We start from the raw sequence: 17793 nt of genomic DNA, 5'->3' as shown, positions 1-17793 counted from the left end.
ACTCTGTGAACCATTTCCACCACTATAGATCAAAACTTCATGAAATTTGCCACATATAAAATAAAATCTCACGTAGTAACTGGGTTAATAATTGTTGATAAACGGAAAATATTTCCTATACGATTTTATACATAATTTAATATATATCTCTTTACAAAATCTAACACGCCCAGTAAAGTAATTCATTAGGTGATATCTTGAAAGTGTAACCTGAGTAAATATTTTTTTTCAGCTGCTGTTATTCTACATTTATAAAATTACTGTTGACTGTCATAAATTTTGCACGTGTTACTATACAACACTTCAGGCTTATACATTAAGTGACGCTAGTGTTGCTCCCATTTCGCAAGTTTAAGTTTGAACGATCTCCATGTTGATATTATTTATGGTAGGGAATTATAATTTGCAAAACTGACGTAATATATAGCGGCAAGATATTTATACCTAGTTTAATCATAATCCTTGTATTGTGTCGAAGCTTATACAATTGAATAGACAATCAAATGGACAGATAAAATAGACTACTTAACAAAATTGTCTTTCCTTAGAAATAAGAAATGGGTCTGAACTGATGCATGACACAATTAAGATAAAACCTGTTACATAAAATGTTGTTCTTAATACAACAGTAATCAGAAAAAAGCTTATAATTCTGCAACTGAAGTTAAGGTACTTCATGAGACGTGAAGTTGTTATTTAGTTATCAGACAGCCTTAACTTGGTTACTGATGTAGATTTTAGAACAATTTTGGAGTCGATCAAGCTTTCTATCCAAATAATAACATGAGATATTTCTTCAGGTATAAGTCGGCCGGAGTGTGAAACTACCTACTTGCCTTGATGTAGTTCTCTAGGTTTATAATATTTTGAGCGTTGCGTTCTCTGATGCTTTCTAAATTCGTGATATAATCGTAGGATTTCTTAGTGATAAGCCTATTGATGGAAAGAAAGTGGTAATACGTTAAATGAGCTTTAAACTACAAATGTATTTAACTAACATTTTAAACTCATATACTACCTATTTTCTTTAATTTATCGTCCTTCGAAGATCGCTGCCCTCTAGGTTGTTACACCGTGTAGTCAGGTAGAAGATTACCGACGTTTCAAAGGTCCTTGCTGCCTCCATCATCAGGGCGATGATGAAAACAGAACAGAGTTGAGTTAATGTTCATCTGATGTGACGTACAGCGTGATCATCTTCCTCCACACACGTGAATCACTTGAAAATATACAAACCGATTTTAATTAAATCTGTTATAGAAGAGGTTTACAAAAAATTGCAGAAGTGTTAAATTTTAATTTACGTTCAGCAATTTTAATTACTACTTCGCATAAAGACAGAAGTACTTTTTGAGCATACCTCATATAATTGGGAAGAACTTTGCATTAATGGATTATTTTATTGAATTGTAATTAATAAAAAACTATAATATATGGATTTTTGATTTGATTCGACAAACATTCACTGCAGTGTTACAAAATATTATTGCTGTGATCAAATATGACTCCATGCGCAGTTCAGTTTAATTTTTTGTCTTTCATTTGGCCACACTTTCCTTTTCCACCACTGCTTCTGTCGAAGGATGTTGCTTGTCCTTGGTTTTGAGTAATAGAACAATTTCTGTTTAATAAATTCTCTATAGTAAAAGACGAAAATTTTATTTCTTATACTATAACTTGTTTTTGACGCATTTCGATCGTTAACAGTTATTCTGTTCTTCACGTGGTATGCGGCATTGTCTTTAGTAGAAAATTCTCGACGCCAGTGTGTATCTGTGATCTTTAGACAGTCAAATGAGACGGGTTGTCAGTTATATATATACAAGGTGAGCAGATGTACGTTACAAATCTCTCTTGGTACTCTCAAAGTAAACTGTGTGCATTAGGTGAATGTAAATATTATAAGGAGAGATTTCAAAGTTAAGTGTCTGCGAGTGAAGGCTGTTATTCTTATTCTCGTTTCTGAAACTTCTATATAATTTTAATTACTGTGGTACTGATTCTTATGAGGTAAATGACTTCAGTGTTTTAAGTTGTAACGAGTCATCTAATTATAAAGTGATATGAAGAGACACTCGTAATTGGAATATTGGCATTCGACTTAAAGATTAACCAGCGTAATATTTTTAAAGTTGTGCCTCTGTATTTAGGATTGCCTTTTTGAAGAGCATCTCTGGTGTTATGTGAAGAAAAATAAGTGACAGTTCACAAATACAATTTTAAGCCTAAACCAAGACTGATCCTTGTGTGATGTTCCTTGTTGCTGAAGTCTACTTTAATACAGTGCGCCATTTGAGTCTACACAACTCGAATGTCAACAAGTAGATCGGAGCACCAGGTTTCACCGTAAGTATGACGCAATATGTTACTCGTTCATTTATATATTAACAGTACTTCACTGCAAAACAGACGTAACGGAATCGCAGAGAATGGAGTAATACAGGAGTAAGACAACAGGCAACTTGTCTTTGAATATCTTAATACGTTACGTATTTCGCTGTGACATTAACATTATGTCTTTACGTTAATCTTTAAACATGTTTTAAATCAGAAAGATATGCGCTGTTCGCTAATAGATTTAGTGTTATAATTACAGAAAAAGCTGCCAAATAAATTACGTTTTATTTAAAACAGACTACTTTTGGTGAAGCCAAAATTAAACATTGCCCATACATGCTCTAAATTTTTGTTTTCGTTGTGGTATAAAACAGTTATTATAATCAAATTCAAATGTGGTGAGTATGAATGAAGAGTAGAACGTTCCCTCGACAAAAAAATGCAACTCTCGCAATTTTAAGAACTACGCTTACCACAGCAGTGAACGTTAAGGAACAAATGATAATAGTACTACAGTGGAGTGCCGACATTGTTACTGGAGGTTAATTAGAAAATCTCTTCACTTTTTAAATATAGTTATTGCTTTAAATCTTGTTTAGGCCTGGTTATTCCATACATATTGTTGAATGTCACATAAAGAATTTATTATCCTTAAACTTAAAGCCAATTGCCTTTAGCGTATCATCTACAGCAATTATTTTTAATTATATTTGTCACGATTTATCCATTCCTTCTGTTCGATTGTAAACAGTACTTGAGACCATTTCTTCTTCCATGGATTAGGTACATCTTCTATTTATCTGTTGGTTTCATATATGAAAACAGATTTTTAGAATCTGTACAGACAGAAAATATAGTTTAAAATTTATATACATTTATATATATAAATGTATTGCTTAAAATAAAAAAAATATTATTCTTGTAAACAAGTACGTTTTAGTCTGGAAAATCCAATAAAAAACATATTTTTTTCCTATCTGTGTTAGTATATATATACATACATACATGACTTTCGCTGTAATAAATTTTAATTAGACAACATTTGTGAAAAATATTTCTCTAATAATTCACTTTATACTTCTTTATATTTTGGCAATGAACTTTACCACAGAAACCACATTTAACAGGAAATTAAAAACGTTTAAATTCAAGTGGGTAATCAGAAGGTACTCATCCTTGATTGTATTCTGAGAATCAGTATAGAGTTTCAGTTTTACACATTGTGTAAAATTGCTGCTTTTATTATGCGCTTCCTAAAATGTTGAACTTTAAGTTTTCTTCAGGTATAAAAAAGCTAAAAATGTAAAGCTGTCCCACTATACGCCATGTAGGCGCTTCGGGGGAGTGGAGGTATAGCTCCTACTCATTCTTGACATCGGCACTAAATGGGGGTGAGTGGTCAGCGTAGCGCCCCGGCCGGCTTTACCCCGGTACTCATTGTAGAGGAGGCTGGGTGGGCCCCAGAGCCGGTCTGGACGCAGAGGCTAGAGGAAAAATCCTCTGCTCCCGTCGGGGATCGAAACCCGGCCGTCAAGCCCGTACCTAGTCACTATACTGACTAAATATATATATATATATATATATATATATATATATATATATATACCAGGAATCTAACCCAGAACAGTTTTGGGTGGCTTTCGTCTTTGTTTATGTAATTTTCCAGCCGAAACATACGACTTTGGTCTTGGCACCTCTCTCCTATCATGTTTGGTTCCCGGTACTAAAGAAACAATCTTTACCGTGACTCAAACTCAGAACATATTTTTTGGAATTGTGATGGCTCTTCCTGCGTTCTTCTCGCCGAACCAAAGATATTTTGCCTTGTGCAGTTATTCTATCTTCCTCAGTTACCTAGCAACAGAAATCGTCATTATCAATACTTTAAATTTCCTAACTGAAACAGACAATTTTCTTCTAGGCGCAGTTCTTCAAGTTATAGAATCATAGCGTCACCGTGATTTGAACCTAGGACCCTCTGACGATTGTGCTATTTATATTTTCAATAAATTTGTCTCGTTTAACTTTTATTGTGGATGAACAATGTCTATAGTAAAGGATCATTTGAACGAAATTAGAAGTTTGTATGATGTATCTGATATATGTATTGAAAACTCTTCTTCAAAACTGAGCGTATTTTTATTGTGGAAGCAAGCATTCCTTCAGACGCCTACCAATTTTCTCTTCAAGGCGAACAGAAATAATTACAAACCTGTAGGCCTTTGACTTCCTTTTATCTTTTGGTATCCATGAATTGAACTTATTTTAAAGTAATTAATGTTGTCATGTGACCGAACGGTGGCTGAAATTTGGCACTTGGAGGTAAATGCTTTAACAAAATTTGGAAACCCAGATCTGCATACAACAGAAGTTCTTTTTATTCACTTCGGTACAGAACTTTTTAAAAATATCTATTGTAGTTTCCAAACCTTTGAAAAATAAAAGAACCCTTGTGTATATAACAAAATTCTATGCACACTTGATGTAATTAAGACACAGAAGTAATTTGCAACGTCTATTGACTCATCACGTGTATGCTGAACGAAGTATTTTGAAAGCTTTTTGATTTCATAATGAATTTATAATGAAACGTTTTTTGACATATCTTGAATTCTTTGTCTGGTTGTGTCATTTAACAACGATGGTGGCCATAATTTAATTAAAGAATCGCTTCCTATTAGAATACTTACAATTTCTACAGCTCTGCTTTTGTGTGCGGTTTTTAACGTTTACTTACTCTTTGTGCAATTAAATATGAGGCTTCAGTAGCAAGAACAATTGTTGATAGGACTCAGTGCTGACAAGTCTAGTTGTTTCACAACTTCGCCATTTCTTTAAGAAAACTACTGCATTGGTTTCAGCCTGAAATCCTTGTTTTGTTTTCAGATGTAGTATTGATATATGTATATACAATTATATACATTAAATAAATAATTCACTAGCATTTCAGAGCATTTAGTAACAAACTGCGGGGTTTTTCTGCTTCATTAGTAATTATTCAAGTAAACTCAAACGAAATAAACTCTTTTTACACATTCTTTTACTCGTGTCCTGTAATGATACACAACGCAAAAACTACAGCAGTTTAAGCAGGACTACACTATACAATAACCCATAAGATAGTAATCAAAATTTCGTAATTTATTGAAGAAGTCGCTGTTGTCGAAACAGCTAATACATATTGTTAGTATCTATAATTACATTGTTATTACTTTTAACATCGAGGTCTTTGAATATGGCTGTGTTCTGGGTTGCTGTTGAGTATATGGGCCCAATATCGCTCTGTGACTTATATTTCCGAAACCTGCATGTATATGATAATTGAAGTTTTGGGTTTTAAATTGATTTTGCAATTTTAAATTAGCTCTGTTAACTATAATTTTATTACAGACTAGAATAATCCATCCAAAACACAGCCCTTTCACATTTCCATTCCTGCATCCTTTCTTTACAATCATCAGACCCCCCTTCTTCGTTTCTATTTTAGTATTAGCCATTTTTATCATTTCCAGGTCATTTTCTTTTATGTGTGAAAATGAACAATTACTGGTGTTAGATGGATGATCTACAAAAGAAAGTTCTCTTTTAGTACCATTTTATTAAAAGGAAAATATATGGAAGTATTATTTAGTTATTGAATATAATTATTGAAAATAATACAATAAAATTAATGTTCTCAAATTATAGGACATTAATTATTAATACAGAATGTAATCAAAGGTGTTAACATCGTAGATGACGTAATATTTCATGTTTGGTATAATTCGGTAAATGTAATTGCGTTAGTAGAAAATTATCATTATTTTATAAATATCAATACAAAACATTTATATTGCTTAAATTAACTCTGCTTCAGTGCAATGGAGGGACATGAGGTAGAGCTCCACGCATTTTCTCCTAAGCATTAGATCGATAAGAGCAATCACCTTCACGCTTTGGGTCTTTAGTACAGTGGGAATCGGTTCTCTATAAAAAAAGGCGCGGTGTACTCGGGGTTGACCTGGACGCTCGGCGCGATGAGAAATGAAAAATCCCTGTGCGTGACGCAAATACTAACCTAGTCGCAAAGCCATTTGTTCAGTGTGTCATTACGACGTCACTTCTTTATTATGACGCCAAATAATCGATGGATAATATTCGATTGTCCAAGCAATATAACGTAGTCCTTTTCCTGCTTAATGGATTTGGTAGCGCCTAAGCCAGAAAGGAATATTGTAGTTACATGCTTAAATAACTGCAGTAGGGCGATATTCCAGTCGTTATTCGACTGATTTACTGTGGCACTAAACTATGCTGGAGCTGAGTGAGCTATGTTTAGACTTCAATAAAGTTTAATATTTACGTTCATTCTTTTAAAATATAAATTTTTTATCCTCGTCACTATCAGTGGCATGTCCTATTAGGCATTTCGTGATCTCACATTATTCCATTTTAGTGTTAGTGAACTGTAATTTAAAACTCGCTCTTGTAATATATATCTTCCTATTGTTCAAAATATTAACATCATTTATTTATGTAAGCTGGAGCTTTGTAATATAATAAATTAGCAATTTCTGTCTAATGTCCTAATTCCTTTTCTGTTTTTGAAGTGTAATTTTGGTGCTACCATTGATAATATAAAACACATTATAGATTTTTCGTCCTCCTCCTGGCATTTACCAATAAACATGTGTCCGGAACTGCCTTCATTCCAAATTAAAGCCCGTTTTCCCTTCCAGAATTTTCGATTGGTCATCATATTTTCGTTGTTTCCCTTCAACGCTCCAAGCCGATACATTGTACCATGTTCAAAATGTGTTCGTTTTATTCTCCTGGACTAATTATGTTGTGATTTGCATGTCCACAGAAGACACACACAGCCAACAAACATTCGCTTTCACAGTATGAGATTAGAAGTTCTCTCGGCTGTAAAGATGTCAGTGCTGAAAATCTGGGTTGCACGCTTGAGGTAGACACAAAAGTTTAAATTTTTAGCCCTGAAGATGAAGGCAGTACGTTCAACATTAATGTTTACAAAAACCAGCATGAATTTTATTTCTGCACCGATGCAGCTGCACTGTTTAATGATTTCTTAGCATGTGACAATTTTACGTTTGCATTTGACGCCATTAATATAAGTGAAATTTACAGGATAAAAAGCATTGGTGGCGTTGATCCTGTTGACGCTGGAAGTTTTTTCAGAATGAGCAGTCGTGTGACCTTGACACGATGCGTCTCTCTTCCTCTTGCTATCAACGTACGGCGACCCTTCGAACGCAGATGGATAGCAATAATAGTAGCTCTGCCGGAAATTTGATAAAGGTGGATTCTGGCCTTAAGACAGCTTTTTCCATACAAGTTAAAATTTCCTGTCTTTTGGGAGAGTGGAAGTCTACCTTACAATTCAACCTCGCCTTTGATTTATTTCCAGTATACGTAGGCTACATAAAGTTAATGCAAATATCTGAAAAGAAATGAAATAAAACTCTTACTTAGGTTAAATATGCCACAAACATGATTACATTCAGGAAAATGATAAATGAGTTTATACTCAAATATACCACATGTGGCGGGAATCGGCAGCCAACGAAAACAAATTATTTATGTTCGGAGATTAATTTCCGCAATATGTTTCTTCATGAAGATTTTTTTAACTCAGTTGTTAGAATTTCGAAATATTCAGTCAGATCTGAGTTTACCGTGTGCACAGGTGTGTTCAGGAATTGAGTAGCCCGTCAGATGTACGAGGATTTTCCTCGCTTTAGTCTGCGTTGTCACGCAATAGAGAAATCTTCCGATAGCCCAATTCTCCATATCTTGAGTTGTAACATGTGCCAAGGGGTTTAGTGTCTCAGAATGAATTCTGAGACGAAGCAGGCGAGAATAAGTCGTTTGGAAGTTTTGCTTGAATAATTTCGCGTTTTTATAAGACTCGAAGTTGAAATACATTTTTAAAAATGCCTATCGCTGGAATGTACAATCTTATACAGTTACATACAGATAACATCCTCACATGTTATTTCGGTGAAATATGTTTTATTGTTATATTATTATATAAAGACAATTCTTAAAAGTGGTCTTTTTGGTTAAGTTACTCGAAAAAAGTGTTGCGTTTCTGATCTCCCCTAGGAATTTCGTAATTCATTCCATCCATAACCATAATATTTAGGAAGAGCGAGAATTAAGGCGTTCTTTATTATCAAAGGATGCAAAACAGTAAAGAGAAGCAAAAAGCTCATAACTAAAAAGAAACGTGATTGTAAATTGATGTAATATGGGTTGAATGTAAATGAAGTATTGGTTGTTGGTCTTATTTTACAGAATACGGTTTGCTATTGTGGAATATTATTTTATTATGGATACTGAAGTATTCTGCAAAAAATAATATTTGTCGTGAAACGTCACAGAATTAAAATCAACTTATGTTTAAAATTCGTGCCTAGAATTTGTTTTCTAAACAGGTTTAAGTTTGTTCAAAAATATTCCTGTCTTCTGCTTCACATTGTTGGGGCCTCTTAATGTGACAGCGTCACACAATGCAAGTTTCTGACATGTTTGGAATACATACACAATTTTCTTTTCCTTTCCATAGAGACTTAAAGTAAACCAGAGATGTGCGAGGTTACCGCACTACTGGAAATTTTTGAAAACCAATAAGAAAACTCATGATCCTAAAGTTTTATGTTTTTCTTTACTACTCAATATTCAGATGACCTCGGAAGGTGGAATTTTCTTTTTAAATATAAGTTTGTGTGAGGTACACTGTTCGATTCCCTTGTGGAAAAAGTTTATGGGATGGAGATTTTCGACGAAAATATACTGCAAGGTACATCTGAAACCTGTAAAAGGAATTTTAATATAAATTGAGATGAACACAAGAGGATTGTGCCCTTTCGAACTACTGTCACTGTGTTTATATGTTTTAAAAAATCATTTATTTTTAGGAATAGCTCTTGCTTTCAGACAATTATTGTTAATTTTGGTAATGAAATTGTTAATTGAAAACGTGACCGCGGAGGATTAGATACGAAATGTCACTCGTAAGTGCCACACCCTCAATTTTCATGCAGTAAATGGAGCTTTACAGCTACTTTTCGGGTTTTATTTTCTAGTAAAATAAGAAAAATTATTCGGTTACATTTGCAATTTCATTTTATAAATGCTTCCATAAATATTTAATCTAATTCAGAGTAATCAAAACTACCGATAAATATGCAAGAGATAAAATTATTTGCAGTTTCAACATGTGTATACCAACAGTTTTCTACAATGAAAGTCGTAAGGGTACTATAAGCTTAATGACACTACGGAATTACACAAGAAACCTGTCTAGAGACAATATTTCCTGGTTTTGACACTTGTTTTTGTGACAGCACTTGAAAATTGTGTATGCAGTTTCCCAAGTTAGATTCGACGCACGTCAGTACAAGGAATGTAAGTTAATATATAAATTTCTAATATTAATTTGTCTTTCGTCAAAAATGGCAATGTTATAAAAAAGTAATTAACGAACTAATTCCAAAAATGAGTCCATCTTGAGACACTTGTAGTTACTAAAACGGTTTTGAACTCTGCTACTAGTTTTTTAGAACAAGAAGTTGCGATTATCGAATTCATAATCACATCCCCTTAACTTCAGCCTATCCTCAACCAAATGAATCTATTCAACGCTCTTAAAAGCTGTTCCCGTAAAATTCCTCTTAATATTATTCCTAAATTTTGACCTTTGTCTAATAAGAACAACTTTCTTTCAATCTTTCAGGCTACATCGTATAGGTTGTGCATTTATCGACTGCCTCTGCGTGTTACAAGTTCCGTTCATCTCATCCTCATTAATTTTACCATCTAACACTTGATGAGAAGTTCATGTTATGACATTTCTCTTTATGTACTTTTTATCAGTACAGCTGTTTCTAAATTACATTTCTTGTCCTACCTTTACAGCGTAATACGGACGACCAGAAGCGCTGTCTCTGGATGTGCGATGTAACAGCACATTAAGCAGAGTTCAACGGTGCATTTGTTGTCATTCTCACATTCAGCACGACAGACTACGTGAAACATGGGTTACATTATAATTACTATTTTCAGAAGCATATATTTGGTTTTCATGTATTGTACATGAAATGGAATGGTGGAATGGTTCTTAATTGTAAATTTGAACCCTGCAGTTTCCTAAAGAAACCTAGCAAACTCACTAGAATTTTCAGACCGTCATGATTACTGACTGCAATTTAAACTCGGGACAAAGAAAAATGGAGTAAAAACCCTGATCGTATGCACATGACTGCATAACGTTACGAGCTATTTATATCAAGGCTAGGATCATGAGCTTCAAAAATGTGTTTTATTCCTGTAGGAAGATCTCCTCAAAACTTGTAGCCAGAAAGGAAAACCTCAGTGTAAATATCTGTAAAATTTATTTTTAAAAGGTCAACTGTTCCATTATTTTACAAGCGAGAATGAATGTAGGTGTAAAAATTCACGATAAGAATAATTGGATTTCTGGTTGAGATTCGAACACGGGATCTATTACATTTTAAGCAGAATCTGATGCAGTTTGATAAATTTCACAAATATCCATAATCAAAATAATACCACGAAAGGGATTTTATATAAGTGAAGTTTAGCACACGAATTAACTAAGTCATGATAATGGATATTTCACTGCGTGTCACGAAGGAGAGTTGAAACTACTGAAGAGCAGCTCACGTTATTTAAATCTTGTTTAAGTATACATTCGCTCAATTATAGATTGAGTGGATTTGTTTCTCTGTTGGAATCTCCATTAGCGGAAGTGAGCAAGACTCTTGTAGGGATATTTAATTAAATGGTTGTAATGAATTGTCCTTATTGCTCATTAAAACTCTTACAATTTATTTTGCTTAATTTCTCACCCTCGTGGTAGCCGGTACAAATGTAGGCGTTTGTCTTTGTAAATGTATAATTGTTTACAGCAAAACGTAAGAAATTACATTGGGTGCACGAAGAGAATTAGAAGTAGTTCCTTTAAATAATTCCTTTAACACACGCATTTCTTCCGTTTACTATCATTTTTCTTTGCCTTCTTAGCACATTCTCTAAAAGGAATTTCTTACTCTTAACAAAACCCGGAAGTTTATCTCAGCTTTTAACAAAAGAAGCCTACAATTATATCATATCCTGAGTCAATTAAAAGAGCTTGTTATATTCAATGGCTAACTAGATGACTTACGGAAACCAAAGGTCCATCACCAAATTAACCAAATCCCTCCACCGGACCCTGTCCTAGGTCAACAAAATCCCGTCTCCTTCAACTCCTATTTCCCATAGATCCCGCTTGATATTATCCTCCCATCTACGTCTAGGTCTCCCCAGCGATCTCTTCCCCTCAGGCTTCCCAACCAATACCCGGTGCACACCTCTTGCCCCATCCATGCGCGCTACATGCCCCACCCATCTCATTCTTCTTGACTTAATCACCTTGACAATACTGGGGGAGGAGTACAAATTTTAAGCTCATTATTATGCAGTTTTCTCCATGTCCCATCTTCTCTCTTAGATCCAAATATCCTTCTCAAAAATATCTTCAGGGACTGCCTATGATAATATGCAATGTGAGAGCACTTTCAAGAAAACCAGTGTTTCTATGTTTAATACTGACGTTCACATTAGTTTGCTGTAGACCTACATTCACGGGGTAAGAATCTCTTATATAATTTCATCTGTCTTGCCTGTGGTTTCATTTAGAGACTCTTTTAATTCTCTTCGTGTTAAACTCAATACTGGGATAATGCCTTAAAATAAGCCAGTACCGCGTCAGTACCCTCATTTACTTATCATTCATGATTATCTTCACACATCTTTTGGTTGTATATTATCTTTGTAGCTTTAACAGCAGAGATTACTCTCGTTATACAAGGGGGTTACGTGCCTGCGATTCGTCTGTTATAAGAAAAACGCGTAAAACTTTAAAAAGTAACAAGCTGCATTTTATGTTAAACTGGCACCAGAGGCCTCTTGTCTTCAGCTTAGCGAAGGCGTATTTAATGAGACTCGCCCATGTAGGTAGTAATAAAGCAATTAATATTATTGATTTATTTTTAGATCAAGAATATGAGAACCCATTGGTCGGTAGCAGTTACGAGTTTGTTCAAATATGCTGAAGGAGTGAACACTTTTGCTCTGAGGTGCGTTTGTTTGACGTTTACATACTTCCTTCAAATATCCTCGAGCTGAGAGAACCCTGTTCGTTTTGTGCATCCTACGGTACTTTCCCTTGCTGCATTTAGTGTCAAGTTTACAACTTTCCATTGCGCTTGTCAGAACTTGGGCTTCCTGCAGGAAATGACAGAAACTGAGGTAAAATTAAACATCACACGAGACTCGTTTGATGTTCCTTGTCACCAAACACAAGGGAAATTTTTCGAAAAGTTTGCGTTTTTGTCTTTATCTCTCTTACACTGTCTGTCTGTCTCAGTAAATAGAGATTTATTCTGGGTGTTGGTCCTTCCTTCTGGTTATTACAGCACTGTCACAAATTTCGGAAAACTATCAGTATCTTGAAGAATTTGCATGGTCTACTGCATTCTACTGCTTTAACATACATCTTTTCAAGCTTAAGGTTAGGTTAGTCGGCTGCATTTTACCGTGGAGGCACAGGTTCAGTTCCATTGCATTGCAGTGAACCTAGTGACATTGAAGCAGATTTTCTTTATTCGAAGGCTTGTGTTTCTCCCGTCAATCATCATCTAGAAACGTCCCATATTCATTTATCATCACTCTCATAAACAGGGAGAAATCAACTGAGCCAGCTTGAAGTCGCGCTAAGGGATTCAGATTCACAGTCCAAATATATTTAATAGTCTCCTAGTTGAAAAGACCGATTAAAATTTAACTGGGATTTTTTTGTTCCTTTCATTATATTCTTTGCCTTAATCCTCTTTATAAGTACTTCTAAATACTGCTTAATTGTAGCAAACTTATACAGAATAACATTCTGCCACGTAGTTGTTGCTGCGCACTTAATCAGTCACACATTCTATATTATATATATATATATATATATATATATATACATATATACTATAATTAATACTTCCATTTGTGCAACATAATGAAACTCTAAATCACCTATATAAATTAGCCTGGTCATTTCGATTTATTCACGGAGTTTCACTACGGCCTTTATTGAAGCTCTCTATTATAACTTATAAGCCAGTTCAGTCTACCATTACGGTGGCGGTAGGGAAAAGGCCTATAGTTACATAAATATGTTGAACAGTCACGCGAGACTTGAGGTTCTTGCGGTGGTGAACCAATTGTTCTGACCGGAAGACGGAGGCAGTATATTCCTCCAAAACGTTGATAAACCTCTATAATATATATCAATACACTGCACGGTTTTACAAGGTTTTAAAATCCCTACAAATTCATACAGTGTCAGAAACCACAATACTAACATCGACTTATTGAACAATCAGTTCCCGTATTACCTCTGGTTCTTCGACTGTAGGGTATGAGTAGGCATAACAATCCAGTAGTATGGGAATATAAATATTTTGCAATGTCGAAGATTGTATTTTGTTAAGTAATTGTTCTACTTATTAATTTTCTTTTCATTCATTTGAAATAATTCACAAAGCTCTTCAATATATACGGTTTTAATAGTATTAAAAATATATTAAAATTGGCCGTCAATCACAATATAAGATAATTAAAGATTAAAATATCATTTTTCGTTCCTTATCGAGTACTCGATTTACATGTGGAACATTTACGACATGTTTCGGCTATCAATAGTGCCATCATCAGGTGTTATGTTATAAACTTTTTAACAGAATTACTGAATTTTCCTGATTTTTTAATGATTTTTAGTTTTCATTTTTTCTTATCGTTTTCTCATCCTTGTGATTGTGATTGACGGCCAATTTTAATATATTTTTAATACTATTTAAATAAATCACAATATGACGCACCTACAATATCTTATATACGGTTTTGTGAAGAAATTTACGCTATTTCGACACAACCATAAATTAAATAGCCGCGTAATATTTGCTTGCGTATTTCACATCCTTGCCTTCTGACTTTATCATGAGGAGATTTGATACTGGTAGACCGATCTGAAAGTAATCTAATTAATTTAATTGCATTGTGGATCTTTAGTTTTAACCCTACTTTACATATAACCTCATATTCAGTTTATATCACATTAACAAACACAATTGATGTTAATACGAGAAAATTTTCCTTATATGAATTACAAATGTCACTGAGATCAGCATCTTTGAAACATCTCTTGATTTGGTTGATGTCCAACAAAATGTAAGGAGAATAATATCTTTTACGTGCATTGTGATATCTTTGCGACAGTAGGTTTGTATTCAAAAACAGTTACTCTCAAGACCAATATATTTAATTCACGTCACCATTACACCAACTTGTCCGCTAAAGAAAATCTTTGTCATAAGAAAGAAGTAAACAGTTTCGTTAATTAGAATAATAAAAAAAAATGAAATTTGTAGACCGCAACCATGAAAAGGGACTGAATAATTTAGTAACCAGGAAAATGTTTCCTTCCAAGGGGAGAATGAATAAAGGTGTTCTGCAATTCAAAATCAACAGGTGACCTTTCGTGACGCTAAGGTGAAAGGAAACCTGTAATAAATCTGATACACAACCATAGTTTATTTTTGTAAGAATACGGAGTCTTAATTTTGATGCATAATGCTTGGCTTCGCTCTATTTCCTGGAATTAAATCTACCCCTTAATAGCCAGCAGGTAATGTAGCCGAATTTGTTTATTTTAAAAGAATTCCCAAGCTTAAGGTATAACTTGCATATATGTGTGTGTCTGTCTGTCCACGTATCTGCGAACATTAAAATGTTTTAAACCATTTCTCTAATTTTCATGAAACTTAGTATTTACATTGTGAGTTACAGTTAGCCGAAAATGTTACAGCGAAAAGACTGTTTCGGCCTTTTTATGCATTTTCTGCGTTACATGGCTTGTGAATGTATGTACATCTGTTATTTCAAAGTCAATGTAGGCAGTATTATAACATTAATGTTAACCTTAAAGAATTAATTTTTGAGATTATAAATTAGATTCAGTAAAGGTCTAGGGAATTTGTTGACTACCATAGCGACTGTTGACTTCTCAGGAAGTATAATGCTCTGTTGCGGAGACTTCACAAATGTAACCCATTTTAAGGTACGGAGAATGAGGGCGATTACTAAAAACCTCAGTTCTGTTTTTTCAGCACTATGAATTGATGTAACTTGTAGACTACTATAGAATGATATTTTTCATGACCTAGCCCGCACTCAGTCCAGCGAGTCTGAAAGCAAAAAGGTTTTTTTGGGGAAAATAAGTATTTATGTTTTTATAGAAATAAATACATTTGCGAAAGCAATCAAACCGTTTCGCAAGTTAATTTTGTAACCTAAACGTGATGTTGGTGGCCATGAATGATAGCGTCTGACCAACTACGTTCGCAGGAAAATTATGAATTACGGGTTTCAAGAAACTTGCAGACTTATAAATATCTTCCTGAACTCATATCTGGAGGTCTGAACTGTACATATGTTGTATATCTCTTGATGTATGAAAACAAACATTTACTCAGAGCAAATATAACTCACATTCCCACCCCTTTGCTCTCTGGCATTGTTTTAGTACATTTTCGACTGCTGAAAAATTCAGTTTATCCTCTCCCTCCCATCTTGTGAATGTAAACTGAGGGAGTATTTCAGCGTGTATGTGTGTTATTGTTATTTCACTTTATTTACATTCCAGGTCTATTTCTCTGTCTCTCTCTCTCTCTCGCTCGCTTTTCTCTTCTTGAATCGCTGTATATTTGTATCTAGTATACATTTTATGCATTTGCTGTGTAAACGAGGATGAAGGAAAGGAGGTTCCTGCGCCACTTTGCATTGGAAATGTTGAACTTTCTCCTCCAACCTCTTCCTTCTCCACGTTTTTGGTCCCACTTATTAAATTTCGAATCTCTTTTAGATGCATTTTTCAAAACTATGTACTAACCTAAAGCTAATATTCAGTGTCAAGACGAAGAGATATAACATGAAGAATTTTGGAACCACCATGTTTTACCAGTGTTTAAAAGTGGAACTGAAGTAAACTGAATGGCAAAATTATGCAGTTTGACACTATTAAGAACTCCTTTATTTGGGTTTTACATAATGCAGGAAAATGTACACAGGCGTTATCGAGATTTGATCTCCCGACCTCTAAGTTCATGCAGCCCACGATTGTATTTATCGTAGCCCTCCTGTGACGTATGACTAAGTCGTGTGGAATTCCGTGAAATGCAACATTCCCGTTCCTCATTTCAGGTCATATTTTACTTAAGTCTGTTGGGGCTACGTTTCTGAAGATTTTGGATTTAGCCTATTAAACACCTGTTTTGTGACTATAAACAGAACATGAAAATTCTTTCACAGCACCTTACAGTATAATTTCCGTCTGCACTGCCATTAACGAGAACATTAACAAATCTAAAATTATAGTTTCAACTTTTTTGTGTGCATTTTAAACATGGTCTGTTGCTCTAAAGAGAAAAGATTAAGGGTGTCTGAAAACAGGATGTGTTCTGAGGGAAATACTTGGATTTAAAAGAGAGAAAATACCAGGAGACTGGGAAAAATTACATACAGAAAATCTCCATAATTAATACGCTTTGCCAAATATTTCACAAATATAATGATAATTTTACAAATACATAAATAAATTAGAGGAAAGCTCTTTGAAATTTCCTAATGTTTATGCTGAAGTTCTAGGAACTAACAAAGACGTAATTGATATCTAGCGAGGAAGAGAGGAACTTGGCCTAAATGCACTACATTAAATTGATCATCGTTTTCTTGATACTGTTATAAATAAGTTTTATTTGTGTCAATGTTATACTGGATTTGCAATATTATGATGATGGTTAGATCAAGGAGAATAACAAGGGCCAAGCATGTAAGACGTATGGGCTGGACAAATGAGGCATTCAGTACTTTGGTTGATAAACTTTATGAAAGAGATAATTTATGAGGCTTAGGCGTAAATGGAGGAATATTATTAAAATAGATCATAAAATATAAGGGTGTGGACTGGGTTTGTCTGGTGATGGAAAATGTTCAGTGGTGGCTCTTGTCAACAAAGTAACCGTTTGATTCCATAAAAGGAGAAGACTTTCTTTGCCTGCTGAGCGATGTGAATCTTCCCAGTGACAATAAGTCTGATCTGTGGAATTAGCAGGCCTGTATTTACCGAACTAGTGTTTTTATTTCGTGTGATGTATAATTTTGTTGATAACCTGAATACAATTTTGAGGATTAAAATTGACAGAATTCATTTTATTGTTCAAATTAGAAGATATTATATACAATGAAAAATACATGGCGAAAATCAAAGGAACAGTGAGAGATACTAAATTTTTTGCGGGGGATAATTTAGTTTTCGAAGTTTACAGGAATGTACGCTCGTCA

At 34.3% G+C, this 17793-nt stretch overlaps 1 long non-coding RNA gene across 1 annotated transcript in view; it reads left to right on the top strand.

Annotated features, from left to right (window-relative positions):
- Positions 1-1806: 1806 nt before the first annotated feature.
- LOC147873984 (uncharacterized) overlaps positions 1807-17793 on the top strand; it is a 56278-nt gene continuing 40291 nt past the window's right edge. The window contains exon 1 of the long non-coding RNA XR_015534859.1: positions 1807-2346. This is a non-coding gene — a long non-coding RNA (uncharacterized LOC147873984). The remainder of the gene's footprint in view (positions 2347-17793) is intronic.

Source organism: Zootermopsis nevadensis, unplaced genomic scaffold (assembly GCF_977971745.1).
Source record: "Zootermopsis nevadensis isolate Lab colony 2312 unplaced genomic scaffold, Znev_1.0 Znev_ptg000012l, whole genome shotgun sequence".
Taxonomy (NCBI): domain Eukaryota; kingdom Metazoa; phylum Arthropoda; class Insecta; order Blattodea; family Termopsidae; genus Zootermopsis; species Zootermopsis nevadensis.
Note: the sequence above shows the minus strand (reverse complement) of the source record. Positions and strands in the feature narration are given on the sequence as shown.